Genomic DNA, 14,318 nt, shown 5'->3' with positions numbered 1-14,318 from the left:
TTTGCATCAAATGGATGCTTTATACCTTTTGACCGTATATTGTAAAAATGCGGTCCAGCCCATATGAAACAATTTTTCTTATTTTAGTGAGTATAGCACATTAACATGTTTTGCGGGCATATCCTATACTATATACTCCCTTCAGTAAAATGCTGGTTAGAAGGACTTTACTGAAAGAAAAAATAAAATAAAACACTCCAGAAAGAGCACAAAATTTTACTTTACCTTGTGGATATGGTGCACCCTATCAACCATCATCAAGTGGATAGGAAGCATTTGTAGGAGTAACTTGGAAATACATATAAAAAATATTAATGGCGATTGCCCCTCTGCCTTAGGGAATAAATAAGAGAAATAATGTGACGTGTGTGTATTTGTCGGACTTTGGAGCACAAGATTCTGTCTCTCTCTTATTTCATGAGTTCCACCTAAAAACTTCAGATTTTCAATGGCCGCAATATTATTAAAAAGTTGTAAATTTGACTGTCAAAAGAAAAGTAGACAAATGGGGTTTGTATGAGTTGGCGGACTCATATGTACATATGCGACCCCCCCACTAAAATTTATTTTAAATGACTTTTTTTTTCTAAGTTCTTTTTGTAAATTCTAGGCCAAGATTATTATAAATATGTAAAGAAACATAATTTTTGTAAAATTAAAAATATAATTTTTTTAGTACTTTTTATGCACTGTCCATATCTTATTTATAGATGATACTCTTTAGTTAATGTCAGCGAGCTTTTGTGCACACTGACTTATGAAACAATTTTCCTTTTAAAAATAAATGAACATGGTAAAAATTTTGCTAAAGAATTCTAGGATTACCTTTAAAATCTCCAACAATCGACGAGTGATAGAGTGAAACTTGAATTCTTGAAATCGTTTAAACAGGAAAAGTATACAATGATACTATTTACTTTTACTATAAGGTGGTCACAATTAATCTTGACCATTGGATTTGACCATTGAGTGACTATATTTATTTTATTGATTAAGATCAAAATTCACAATAAATTTTCTTGAACTTCGTGACATAGTTAAACTATCAGATTTTACATCATATGGCTATAAGTAATTGTGATCTTTTTGTACCAAAAGTAAATTGTTTATTGTGTACTTAAACAATACTGCATAATAAATACTACTTAAGACAAACCTAGAAAAGTAACTGAGAGGTTGTCTACTTAATTTCTGAATATTTATTGACTTCATTAAGTCAAAGATGAGAATTTGTCTACTGCATTGTCACAAGAATTAGGTGATAGGGCGAGGCTGAGTTATCTTGAACATAAAAAATTAAAAAACTCCAAAATTTAAACAAAAATATCGATACATTGTATAAACTTTTTGTATATGATTTGGATGCTTTTGGCCTACATTGTTGAGTTTTTTTTTGCCATAATCCATGGTTTATATTTTCTTTTATTTTTTAGATCTTTGAAAATTACCAACTATATATCAAAATTTTAAAATCCATTTTTTCCATACTTTTTTAAACATTTAAGGTTTCTTTTTGTTTTATTTTACTTTTACTACCTTTATTTTGTTTTTCCATTTTTTATTGTTTTGAGATTTTCTAGGGCTACTTCACCGTATATAGGAATTGGCCAAGTCTCTTAGACGGCCAATTAACTTGCCTCGGCCAAGGACCGAGTCCCTTGGCAATGTTGGTCAACTGCATTGCTTTATTTTTTGTGATCTCATTTTTTTTTTGTTGCATTCTTATTTTTATGATTTTTTTAAATATGTATATTCAAACCGGTGATCTAAAAAGGGTGAGGACCTTAAACTTTCTCTTAACCCAACCTATACATGGGTAAAGGAGCTAGGTTGTTTTAAGTAGGTAGCCAATGTAAAATTTTGCCAAAACTTATCATGAATCCTGAACCTACAATATATGTTTATGCTAGTGCGTTTCTCATAAGAGACGCACTGTATTAGAACATGGGAACAATGATGAATGAGCAATGGTTAGCTACGGTGTTCCCCAGAAGCGATGCATCTTAGTGCCGCCCCCTGTTGATGTAAAAAATAGGCAAGGGTTATCGTAAAATTCTTGACAAGTGTCAGTAAAGAAGTTTGTCCAAGATAATAGGATTCATATAACCACAAGGAATGTAGGAACACTTATAGATAAGAGTATGAATTAGTGGATACAATGAAACAAATGAGAATATTCATAGCCTGTCTACAAGAAACTAAATGGAAAGGAGAAAAGCTAAAGAAATAGAAAGGTATGAACTTTACTATACATGAAAGAATAATAATAGAAATGGAGTAAGCATAATAATAGACAAAGACTTAAAAGATAAAGTAATTAATATCAAGAGAATAAGTGATGAGCTCCTATTAATTAGACTTGAATTAGGGGAAGAGATAAGTAATTAGTGCTTATGCACCACAAGTAGGATTAGAGGATTGAATTAAGAGACAGGACATGGATGGAATAGTCCAATATACACCAAATAGAGAGATAACCTTTTTACGAGGGGACTTAAATATTCATGTAGGGAATTATAGTAGAGAATATGAAAGGGTGCATGAGAGATATGGGTTTGGTGAAAGAAATGAGATGGGTGAGGCTAGTCTAGATTTTGATATGGCCTACGACCTAGCAACAGTAAACACTTACTTTAGAAAATGAGATAAACATTTAATAACCTATAAAAGTGGATCACATAAAAGCCAAATAGACTTCTTCCTAATTAAGAAGTTAGATCGATCATCATATAAAGACCGCAAGGTTATCTTTGGAGAGAGTTTAACTACCCAACATAGACTCGTTATTATGGACATCTGCATAAAGGCATGGAAGAGAATATGTTAAATTAATAGGTGTCTAAGAACTAGGTGATAGAATTTAAAAAAATGAGAAACTATACTTATTTAGGGATATATTTGTTAAAGAAGGAAGTTGAAACTTGGAACATGAGGTCAATGTTATGTGCAATGAGATTGGCTGGTTGTACTAAGAAAGGTACAAATTTTTTTTTTAAGATAATCTAGAGGGAAAAAAAATTCTTAGAAGGAAAATTTTTGGTGGAGTGATGAGGCTCAGAAGGCCATTACCGAAAAACGATTATCTTATAAAACTTAACAGTGTAATAGAAATGATCAAAACTTATAAGAATGTAAAAATACTAAGAAAAATGTTAAAATAAATAGTAAGTAAAGCTAAACTTAAGGCATATAATAATCTATACATTAAACAGGGAGCAAGAAAAGGTGAAAAAATGTCTTCAAATTAGCAAATATGAGAGAGAAAAAATGTAAAAATCTAGATTATATTAAATATATTAAGAGTGATGATCAAAGGGTCTTGGTGAAAGATGAAGAGGTCAACAAGAGGTGGAAACTTTATTTAAAAACTTATTAAATAATGAGCACAATGAGAACATATCAGTAGACGAAACCATTAACATAAATGATGACGAAAGTCACATACATTTATAGAATTAGGATATTGGAAGTGAATGAAGTTTTGAAAATGATGAAGATAGGAAAAGCTTTAGGACCATATGGTGTCCTAATAGAAGTTTGAAATTACATAGGGAAGATTGACACTGATTGGTTGACCAAATTGTTCAACAAGGTGTTGAGAAAAAAAATAATGCCAGACGAATAGAGTAAAAGTATTGTGGTATCTATTTACAAGAACAGAAGAAACATATAGAATTGTGCAAACTATCGAGGGATCAAATTTATGAGTCACACTATGAAGCTCTAAGAGAGAGTGATTAAACAATGACTAAGGCATAAAACAAGTGTATCAAAAAATTAATTCAGTTTTATACGAAGGAGGTCAATAATCAAGGCTATTTTCCTACTTAGGCAACTGAATGAGAAGTTTAGAGTGAAGGGAAAAGACCTCCACATGGTCTTTATTGATTTAGAAAATTTTTATGATAGTGTACCTCGATATTTGATTTAGTGGGTGTTGAAAAAGAAAAAAACAAAGATCAAACTTCTACACCACACTACGAAGCTCTAGTTGAGAGTGATTGAGCAATGACTAAGGTATAAAATGAGTGTATTAGAAAACCAATTCGGTTTTATGTTAGGAAGGTCAACAACCGAGGCTATTTTTCTACTTACGCAACTGATTGAGAAATTTAGGGCTAAAATGACTTCCACATGATCTTTATTCATTTAGAGGAAGCTTATGATATAGTACATCGATATTTAATTTTGGAAAAGAAATGAGTCTTTAGACAAAACATCGACTTGGTGAGAAATATATACGATGGAACGCTAACTAGTTTATGAACTAGTGGAGAGACGAGTTTTTAGTGACAATAATTGTACATTAGGGGTCGGCATTGAGCCAATAACTTTTTGTCTTAGTTATAGACGATTTAACTAGGCACCTACAAGATGAGGTACCGTGATTGATGAGATCCGAAACGACGTCAATACAAAATTAGAACGTGGGAGGGATGCTCTCGAATCTAGAGGTTTTAAAATTAGCCATAATAAGACAGAGTATATGGAATGCAAATTTAGTAATATAAGAGTAGAGACAAGGAAGTAATTAAGATTGATAGCTAGGAAATACGAAAAAGAGCACACTTTCGATATGTTGGGTCTATAATCTAGGAAAATTGAGAGATTGAAGAAGATGTTGCATATAGAATTACAATTGGGTAGGCGAAGTGGAGATGTGCAATCAAAATTTTATGTGATCTCCATATACCAATGAAGCTGAAGGACAAGCTTTATAAAACAGTCGTGAGACCAACTTTACTCTATGGGGCATAATGTTTGATGGTCAAAATTAATATACCCGTAGAATTAGTGTAGCAAAGATAATAATGTTGAGATGGATGAGTAGCAAGACAATAAGGGATAAAATTTGAAATGAGTACATTTGAAAAAATTTAATTGTGGCACCAATAGGTGATAAGATGAGAGAGAGTAGACTTAGGTGGGCTGGCCATGTGTGGCGCAAACCCAGTAACACACTTGTTAGGAGGTGCGAGTTAGTTCAAGTGGAGGGCTAAACAAGGACATGGGTAGGCCCAAAAGGACAGGGTTGGAGGTAGTGAGAAAAGATATGGGGACCTATGACGTTATTGAGGGTATGACCTTTAATAGAGCAGAACGACAAACCAAGATTCATGTAGCCGACCTCAATTAGTTGATAAAAGGCTTTGACAATGATGATGATATTCAAACCTAGGACGATTTACTACAATTATGACACTCTAAACACTCTTAGTTCTGGGGTCCTTCTAAAAGTATTTATGTTATATAAAGTTGTGCGTTTGATGTATTTTTTAATTTGATTTTTTATTTAATGCTAGCCTGTCCTATTTTTTTTTTTTGTTCTTTTGCAAATTTGTGAAATCACACCAATAATTTAAACAATTTAAATTTCACCATAGTTTGATTCGAAAAATTGTGAAACCCAAAATGACATGTAATTTGACTAGCTATTTTAAATTTGTGCAAAAGAAAGAAAAACTATTTGAAAATAATTAGGATATTGAATACTTCATCCATATCTTTATTTTTATTTTTTTATTTTTTTTGTGGTTTTCTATCTCATGCCATATTGTCATCGATTTATTTAGCTAATGCGCACGAGAGAGAGAGAGAAGGGGGGGGTGAGGGGGGGGTGAGGGGGGGGAGAGGACCATTGACATGGACAAACATTCCAAAAAAAAAAAAAATTCACATGGCAAATTTCAATTACGGTGGAAAGGTGAGGTGTGCATTGTCGATGGGGGCAAGCGTCGCGATTGTGTTGGATGTAGTTTCAGTTTTTGGTAAAACAGCATCGCAAAACTTCATTGAAAATGTACATTTTGGTTACTAATCTATTTTCATCTCTATAGAATTTGAAGCCAAAAAAATGGTACAGATCAATCGAGTAGGTCAATGTATGAAGTGAATAATCCAAATAGATGTATTTCAATATATTTTAAAAGGGCACGGTTTCTATACGGCCATCCCGTATACTGTAGAAATGCAGGCTTGACAATAAATATATTTTTTACGTATAATTTGATCCTAATTTTAAAAAATATATAATTTTTAACATGGAGATCACGAATATGAAAAAAGAAAATATTTTAAAACTAGAAATAATAATTATATGAAGAAAACATTTGGACCGATTAGTTCCATTTGTTTTTAGATGGACCACCTATTTGCATCCATCTTTAAGATAGAGACTTTATACATCTGGACCGTCCAGCCCCGCATAAAACAAATTTCCATTTTACAATCCAACTTCTTGTTTTTTTTAATCTATGATTGATGAAATTGTGGTATTAGATTTGCAACTTTTCAAATACAAACTCTACTCCAATGAGATTTGAGGCCGCATCATATACGAGTGTGGGGCATCGCAAAATATGTTTCTAGTGTGCGATGAAATCCAGGTCTATGGGGGGGAATGGTCACCTATAAATCCGTTTTGCATCAATGATGCAAATCAGATATGGATCAGTTTGAATTAATAATCTAAAAAATATAAAAAATAAATAAAATAAAATACAAAAATAAAATAGAAATTTATTAGGTGGGATTGAAAAGCATCTAAAAAATTTATTATATAAACTAATATATATATATATATATATATATATATATATATATATATAGAAAGGAGATTTTAAGGGGAACTGGATTGGCCCATACATCCCGTATTCAATTCCGTTCCAGCTGATTCCCATCCAAATTGGAAGTTCTTGGGCTTCAAAACATGGACCTTCCCATCGAAACAAGCAATCTAGATCATCATGAATGCCCAAACGAGGACGTTTGAAAGTAACTAGACCGGGGGAATCAAGAAACTAGTGTATTATAAAAAGAATAATAATATTTTCTTGTAGTTAAATCTTTGCTGATCTATTTAGGCCTCGTTTGGCTCGATGGGTTAACAAACCAAGGTTGAATCAAAACCTTATTATGAATACTTGAGATGTTAAAACCTGGTCACTCAAGCAGAATTTGTTTGGATGGCTTTGAATGGTACCCATGCAAATCTCATGTTTGGATCAAATTTTGTAAAACCTGATTTACTATTGCACACAGAGAGAGAATATATTAAATTTAAAATTTTGAGATACTTTTTGTCTCTAAAAATTACAATTTCATATAGTTTCACTTTTAAAAAAATTTTGAGATAATTTCTCTCTCTAAAAATTTTAAATTTCAGGTAGTTGAGAATTTCTCTCTCCAAAAAATTTGAGATAGTTTCTATATCTAAAAATTTTCAGGTAGTTTCTCTCCCTAAAATTTGATATAGTTTCTCTCACTAAAATTTTGAGATACTTTCCCTCTCTAAAACTTAAAATTGATACAGTTTCTCTCAAAATTTTGAGATAGCTTCTCTCTATAAAACATTTTAGGTAATTTCTCTCTTTAAAATTTGTTATAGTTTGACTCTCTAAACTTTTAAAATACTTTCACCCTCTAAAACCTGAAATTTGATGTACTCTCTCTCTAAAATTTTTGAGATACTTCTATATCTAAAAAGTTTCAAGTTGTTTCTCTCTCTAAATTTTAATATAGTGTCTTCCTAAAACTTAAAATTTGATAAAGTTTATCTCTCCAAAAAAATTGAGATAGCTTCTCATTAAAACAATTTAATTAATTTTCTCTCTAAAATTTGAAATACTTTCTCTCTTTAAAATTTTAAGATAATCTATCTCTCTCAAGCATCAAATTTGAGATAATTTCTCTCTCCAAAAATTTTGAGACAGTTTTTCTCTCTAAAAATTTAGGCATTTTCACTCTAAATATTTAAGATAGTTTATCTTTTTAAAATTTTAAATTTGAGATGGTTTATCTCTCTAAAATTTTGATATAGTTTCTCTCTCTAAATTTTTTCGGATAGTCTCTCTCTGTCTCAAATTTGATATAGTTTTTCTCTCTAAAATTTTGAGATAGTTTCTCTCTCTAAAATTTTTCGGATAGTCTCTCTCTGTCTCAAATTTGATATAGTTTCTCTCTCTAAAAAATTAAGATACTCTCTCTGTAAAATTTGAAAATTTGAGATAGTTTTCCTCTCTAAAAATTTTCAGATAATTTATCTCTAAAAGTTTTTAGATATTTTCTCTCTCCAAATTATCAAGTAATTTCTCTCTCTCAAATTTGATATAGTTTCATCATCATTTTAGCATTTTTCTAATTAATTAGGGTTGGCTACATGAATCCTAGTTCTCTATTCTGATCTATTAAGGGCCAAAATTTAATATAGTTTCGCTCTCTAAAATTTTAATATACATTTTCTCTCTAAAACTTCGAAATTTGAGATAATTTCTCTCTAAAAGTTTGAGATAGTTTTTCTCTCTAAAACATTTCGGGTAGTTTCTCTCTCTAAAATTTGATATAGTTTCTCTCTCTAAAATTTTAAAATACCCTCTATCTAAAATTTAAAATTTGACATATTTTTGCTCTCTCTCTCTAAAAATTTGAAATAGTTTATCTCTCTAAAAATTTTTAGGTAATTTTTCTCTCTAAAATGTGATATAGTTTTTCTTTCTAAAATGTTAAGAAACATTTTCTCTCTAAAACTTGAAATTTGATATAGTTTCTCTCTCTAAAATACTTGAGATAGTTTATCTCTCTAAAACATTTTGGGTAGTTTATCTTTCTAAAATATTATATAGTTTCTCTGTAGAATTTTAACATATTTTATATATCTTAAACTTAAAATTTGATATAATTTCTCTCTAAAAATTTTCAAATAATCTATCTTTATGAAATTTTATATAGTCTCTCTCTAAAGTTTTAAGATAATTTCTCTCTCTAAAACTTGAAATTTGATATAATTTATCTCTTTAAAAAACTTTGAGATAATTTCTCTCTCTAAAATATTTTAGTAGTTTCTCTCTCTTAAATTTGATAGAGTTTCCCTTTCTAAAATTTTAGGATACTTTCTCTCTCTAAAATTTAAAATTTGAAGAAATTCCTCTATCTAATTTATGGGGATGTTTTGGTAGAATTAATTGTATTTAATAAAGTGGGCAGTTCCGGCGTGTGAAAATAGTATTATCATCATTTGTATTATATTATATTCTCTCTTTCATGCTTACATGAAGTCATATTTTGAATAACCCAATATTTTTTTTTTGTGTACTCTTTTTCTTGGTTACAAAAACGTGGCTTTGTATACCCTAGTATCCAAACCACCCATAAATGATTTCATTGTATTAGAAAACAATAGCATTAAAGAATAACAAGAATTTCCTAGACTTTGGAGAGAGTTTGGCGTCATGGAGCAGCTATTTTACGAATAACATTAATATATTTTGAAAAAAGTTTAGAAGGTTGCAACCTTAAAATGTAGAATTAAAGATGCACTTCAAAAATCAATCGGAAAATGTTGTTTTAATAATGAAAAACTTTCTAATTGGTCATCTTGACATCGAGATATATGAGTATGAAAAAATAGAAAAAAAAGATTTTAAGTCCCTAAAATAGGGCATCTTGTAACAATTATCTAGACGGTTCATTTTCAAGATTTTCATATGTTTATAGATCTACTTGATTTTAACCATTTTTGGAGTTTAAAATTTTATAATTAAATATGAAAATAGATTTTCAGATAATCCTAAGAATGTTTTACATCGAAATTACATTTTATGATAAAATTTAATTGAATTGTTTAAAGTTGCAACCTTATAGAAACCAGATCCATATGACCACACACACACACACACACACACACACACACACACACACACACACACACACACACACACACACACACACACATATATATATATATATATATATATATATATATATATATATATATATATATATATATATATATATATATATATATATATATATATATATATAGAAAAACTCTTGCCGACGCCTAAAACAGAAGATTACTGCTAGATTATCGTTTTCCTCAGTATGACCCTGATCTTATAGTCATTTATTATATATTCGAGCACATATTTCTATGGGAAAATACCCTCTAATTCCACTAACATTGAAAATTCATTGTCCATTCTGGTCATTTCTTTCATTTGAAATGGCAGATGGTGATGGAGAGAGTGGGGTCCACCATTTGGCCCATTCCTTGTGTTGTCTTTTCCAATCTTTGTTCTTTTATCATTTACCCTCATTTCAATGGACAATGGTTGGACCCATTGGAGTATGGTTTTCCAAAGTATAATGGATTGTAGTATACTTTTCATTTTAGACAAAGTATTTGGAAATCTGTGTCTTGAAAATCTTCTTAATCTGATCTCCTAATGAATTCTTGAAAGTCAAACTTAAATCCTTAGCTGGAAGGAACATACATTTATTTTTCCAGGCACTAGGAGAAGATGAACAACAATGATACGTCTTTGTGATGAAATGCAGTTTGCAACTAGTCATCTTTCAAGTCACATACCATCAACAAGCAAGGATGTGATTGATCTCAGTTATGTAAGAATCTATAATTTATTAAAAATTTAGACATCTACTTATACTAGAGATTTTATCATACTCTGTTTCCATTAACAATTATTATTTGTTAAAAGTTTTGACATATACTTAAACTAAAATCTTTATCATAATCAAATGGAGTATCACACCTAGTACCTCAGGAGGGGCATCCACTGAGATTGGACTTTAATTGCATGTAGTAATCCCTAGTATGGCTCGTATCCATTGTCTGCTACCAATAAAGGACTTGAGATGCTCCTTTGGATTACAGTATACCATACTCCACTCAACTCGATTACGGTATTCTTAGCGTACCCCTTTTTTTTATTTAAAAGCGTGCTATATTGTCCTCTGGGTTTGTATATTCAAATTAATGATGCATGAATGGAGTTACAATGGAACCCACTAGTGAGGTTCACATTCTGTTTTGGTGTGTCTCATACCTTTCTCCTTCAGTGTTCTCATTTCATCTGACCATCATGATCTATATGACTATATTTATTTATAACCTCCTCTCTTTGTTCACAGGGGTTGGAGAGTATATTTGCAAGATGAACATGGGACATCACAGGAGGCTCTGGATTTGATGATTGATATGTAATAACTGTTTGTAATTAGATTACGTTGTTCTCCCTTGTTTAAAAAACTTAACATTTTAGGTTTATAGAATATATGTTGGTCTAACAAGGGTGAGGTCCTTAAACTTTCCCTTAACCTGTCCCAAGCCCCAAAAAGGAGGTGGTTTGTGTTAGGTAGCAGCTAACATAAAATTTTGCCAAAACTTTATATGAGTCCTTAGCCGATCCCAAATAGTTGAGAAAAAGACTCTGATAATGATAAGGATTTATAAGATATTTATTAGAATTATTTAATAATTGGGATAAGTCTTGGATGATGAGGATATGAAAAAAATTGGCATATTTCTAAATTAAGCAAGTCATGCATAAATTTGCATTTATCCACAGATGTCATTCTTCTCAAAACTTCTTTCCTATCTCTCGTAATTTTCTTTGCAATTAGATGCCAGTCCTTACTGTCTGTGATGTCTTAAGTTCTTCCCATTTTTTAGAAATGATTAGTACCTTAGGTCTTTGCTTGTTACTAAATGGCTTACACCGACTATTTACATTCTTTGTTTAACATATATCACCTGAATGGGTACAATCTCTCTCTCTCTCTCTCTCTCTCTCTCTCTCTCTCTATTGTTGTGTTCACCTACAATTCATAGTTTGGTAATCAATCTCTGGTGATCTACATTGCTTGACTGCCACACATTTATCATCACCGTTGTCATCATGATGTTGACTAGTTAGTCCTTGTTTTTAGGGGGATAAACAGGTCCGCTGGAAAGGGCCGAGTGGATGCCTATGCTGCAATGGTACGTACTGTATTCTCCCTACATTTGTTAAAAGAGATTGGATGATCATTTAGGTATGTATTTGATAACTAATGTTAATTATATGAATGTGGGTTTTGTGGAAGTAGATGGTGTTGCAAAGATATTTTGCATTTTCAGGATGTGAGTTGAGATTGTTCTTCCAAAGAGTTTGGAACTCCAAGAAAAGCTCAGGAGAGGGCCTCCTAAGGACTTACATTTCTTTGGCAGTGATGAATTTTGTGCAAGAGTTTGATAATTTCTCCCATGGTGGTTTATGAATCGACAGTTGGGATTTCTCAAATGTGAATGGGTAATTGAGATGCATTTGAAATGAGCCTTATGAGAGTTCCCCATCCGCACTCCTTTCTTCGTCGAGATTTTTTTTGTTGAATCATCATTATCGCCCAAGTTTTATCCCAATTAATTGGGGTCGTGTTGTTCAGAATTCATGATAAGATGTGGCAAACCTTTGTTGTATATTATTGCTTATTACCTTTGGCTCAGAGTCTTATGGGACCCCCTTTCTTTCTAATGAATATGTGAAGGGGACCCTCTCTGCCTGTCTATGAACATGTGAGGGATCGTTTTAAGCCCTACATAAAGCGAGAGCTCGAGACAAGTATCTCATGTCTCACACGAGAGATCACAATGAGATGAAAATTGTAGAAATATTGATCGTTCTAGGTCCACGTAGAGAGAGAGAGAGAGAGAGCACATTGAGACAAGTGTCTCACCCATCTCCTATTGGAAAAAGAAGATAATGAGTTGCAAGCTAGGGCTGGTTGGCCTGGCTCGGCCTAGAAAAAAATAAGGCTTGGGCTACAAGATGTCTCTTGAGTGTTGGGCCATTATGGCCTGAGGACATGGCTAGGTTGGGTGTGGGCCAGGTCCACAACCGGGCTGACCTATCTTGCCTTTTTTTCTTTTTTCTTTTTTTCTCCTTTCATTTATTTTTATTGCATTTGGACTGGCCCACCTCTGCCTCTTCCAAAATGTATAGGGGGCTTGGGCTAAGGCCTCTTCATCCATGTTTGGGTTTGGCATGGCTTATGTTGGCCTTATAGGGACTAGGGTCAGGGATGACTTGGTCCAAGCCTGCCCTATTTAGAACCCTAATATGTACCTCTCACTGAAAAATCTAGGGGCATATCCCTCAATTTTATACGGTAGAACTGTTTTTTTTTTTTTTTGGTAAGTTAGTTGGGGAGAAGGCCTTTTACCTATTTTTTATTAATAAGTAAAAATATAAAGTTTACAGCTCATTACTTTACAACTGGGTACATGTGCCAGATTATGAGTTAAAGCAAAGCAAAGCAAATAAAATCTAGCGGACAAGAACGCCAAATAGTAGCTTCTCGACGAGATGTAGCCTCTTTACAAGAATATAGTACAATGTACTTGAAATCTCAAAAAACTCAATGGAAATAAATATGACATCCGACATACACCTTTGGATATCTGGGAAAAAGATTAGTAGGAAATGGCATTGTAGGACTTTTGGATCTATGGGAAAAAGATTAGTAGGAAATGGTATTGTAGGGAAATTGTTTATTTTTGGTATTTGGGTCCAAGATCAAGGCGATGATGATGATGATAATCTAGGATGGAATTTTTTTATATCTGGTAGAAAATCGTTTTCTTTATTTTGAGGCCAAAATAGAAAATCAGATAAATGTATTTCCTTGAATTCGCTGAAGTCTTTTTCCCCATTAGTTTTCCTTCACGGAGCTAAAGCCTTACTTACTTAAAACACACTCACACACACACTTTCTCTCTCAGCGCCCCTTCTCGAGTGGGGCTGTTAACGCAGACCCAACCTGACGAGGTCCAACTTAGACCCAGACCCAACCCGGTTTGGGATAAATATAGTTATATATTGTGATAACTATTAATTTATATATATCATGTACTTATTATATAAATGTTGGGTCGGGTTGGGTTGACCTTGCCTTGGACTCGATCCCATAGGGACCGAGTTGAACATGGCTCGACCCTAGCCCGATCAAAGTTTAGTAGATCTAGACCCCACCTGCCAGATCCATTATCTAGGTCTAGACCTAGACCTGGTCGGGCCAACTGATGGGGTAACAGGTCAACCATTTCCCACCCCTAGTCTCATATTCCTAGAGCTTAAGTTTAGTAGGGTTATGCTTGATGATCTTTTTACCACTAATTTAGGTGAAAATTTCAATCGGTTTTAAGGGCCAATGTATCTAAGTTTATGGAAGGGTGCATCAAAATGGTTAACAATTGAAAATATATTTTCTAGAAAATCAATTTTGCAAGAAATGTATTTTATAGAAAATAGATTTTTTCGGACCTCCTGATTTCTCAGTGGTGTGGGGGAAAATTATGTAACCACTTCCATTAACCTTAGGTCATAAATACAATACTCTATGATTTATTCATTCATTTTCTCATTTTCATTTTTTGTACAGCTCTATAATATGAAGTTTGCACAAATTTTGTATAACTAAATTTAATAGGGATGTAGTTGCTTCTGTTTGGTTTAAAGAAATAATCTTAGAATTTAATGGGT

The 14,318-nt window shown here is 32.3% G+C and overlaps 1 long non-coding RNA gene across 1 annotated transcript in view; it reads left to right on the top strand.

The window, feature by feature from the left end:
* Window positions 1–12,255, top strand: part of LOC110008050 (uncharacterized) — a 38,352-nt gene extending 26,097 nt beyond the window's left edge. Inside the window, exons 2-4 of the long non-coding RNA XR_016055860.1 lie at window positions 10,930–10,998; window positions 11,728–11,779; window positions 11,887–12,255. This is a non-coding gene — a long non-coding RNA (uncharacterized LOC110008050). The remainder of the gene's footprint in view (window positions 1–10,929; window positions 10,999–11,727; window positions 11,780–11,886) is intronic.
* Window positions 12,256–14,318: the final 2,063 nt, after the last annotated feature.

The sequence above is a fragment of the Amborella trichopoda genome, chromosome 5 (assembly GCF_054954075.1).
Source record: "Amborella trichopoda isolate Santa Cruz 75 chromosome 5, AtrichopodaSantaCruz75HAP2 v2.0, whole genome shotgun sequence".
In the NCBI taxonomy this organism is placed as follows: domain Eukaryota; kingdom Viridiplantae; phylum Streptophyta; class Magnoliopsida; order Amborellales; family Amborellaceae; genus Amborella; species Amborella trichopoda.
This window is presented reverse-complemented; position numbering and strand designations above follow the sequence as displayed.